We start from the raw sequence: 1,056 nt of genomic DNA, 5'->3' as shown, positions 1-1,056 counted from the left end.
GCCTTGAAGAGGAAAAAAAAAAAGAAAAAAATTTTTTTATTATTCCTTTTTAAAATTTTCGTGCAGCCCCCCAGAGCGGTGGGAGGGAAGGGGTGAGGCTGAGCCGCCCGGAGGAGGCGGAGGGGCCAGGCGAGGCCGGGGCGGCCCGGGAGGCGGCGGCGCCAAGGCGGCTCTGACGGGCGAGCGCTCGGAGCGGCGCTGCGCTGCGCCGAGGCGGGCGGGCGGGCGGGCGGAGCGGGGCGGGCGGAGCGCGGCGCGTGGGGCTCGCCATTAGCCGTCGCTCCGCTTCGCCATCTCGGGCTTTGTCTGGAGACTCGCTACCCGGGCGCCGGCAGCTGCGGAGCAGTGGCTCGGCTCTTCCGCCCGCCGTGCTGCCTGCTGCCCCCGGCCCTCGCTAGCACCCCCACGCTTGGTAAGTAAGCCTCGGTGCCACGGATTTCGGGGGAAAGGGGTTGCTCTCCGGCGGCGCCAATCTCCGAGCTCCACGCGCCCGGGGAGGCCTGAAGAGCCATGCCGAGCTGGATTGAACCGGCTCCCAGGGCGACTCTTCCGCCGGGGTCAGCGGCTCCTGGCCGATTCCCGGGTGTGAGGAGGGACGGGAGAGATGTTTGTTGTTTAGGGGACTGAGAATATATTTAAGTTTTCACGGGTGCTGTTCGGCGATAAGGGAACCGAGGGACAGGGGCCGAAAGCTCGCGCCGCGATCGGGGAGATCGGGGAGCCCGAGTCCCAAGCCGATAGCCACGCTCCGGGGACCAGGGTGGTCGATAGCCCGCTCCCGGAGGCGGGAGAGGGGAGCAGATGAGGACTAGGCCGGAGAACCGAGCTTAAGCTGGGAGAGCCTGGAAGAGAGCTCCGGAGCAGGGCTGCCGGCACCCGCGAGGCTCGCCGGCCACCCCTCTGGGCACCCTCTCCACCGCCGCACCCCGGCCCTCCCTCCCGCGCCCGCCAAGCCTGCTAGTTCCCCCGCGGGGCTGGCGAGGTCGCTCTCGCCGCCTGCTCGCCCGCCCGCCTCGGCTCGCAGCCCCGCCGCCATCCGGGCGGCTGCGTGTCTCC

At 69.6% G+C, this 1,056-nt stretch overlaps 1 protein-coding gene across 2 annotated transcripts in view; it reads left to right on the top strand.

Moving 5' to 3' along the window:
• The first annotated feature begins 173 nt into the window (after positions 1-173).
• The window catches only part of Ubtf (upstream binding transcription factor), a 13,277-nt gene continuing 12,394 nt past the window's right edge, over positions 174-1,056 (top strand). Inside the window, exon 1 of one of the 2 annotated variants that reach the window (XM_031352080.1) lies at positions 174-412. The gene's annotated coding sequence lies outside the window, so the exon portion shown is untranslated. The remainder of the gene's footprint in view (positions 413-1,056) is intronic. The other variant, XM_031352083.1, reaches the window with a different exon arrangement.

This window comes from Mastomys coucha, unplaced genomic scaffold (assembly GCF_008632895.1).
Source record: "Mastomys coucha isolate ucsf_1 unplaced genomic scaffold, UCSF_Mcou_1 pScaffold5, whole genome shotgun sequence".
Classification (NCBI taxonomy): domain Eukaryota; kingdom Metazoa; phylum Chordata; class Mammalia; order Rodentia; family Muridae; genus Mastomys; species Mastomys coucha.
The sequence above is the reverse complement of the archived record's forward strand: the minus strand, read 5'-3'. Positions and strand labels throughout refer to the sequence as shown.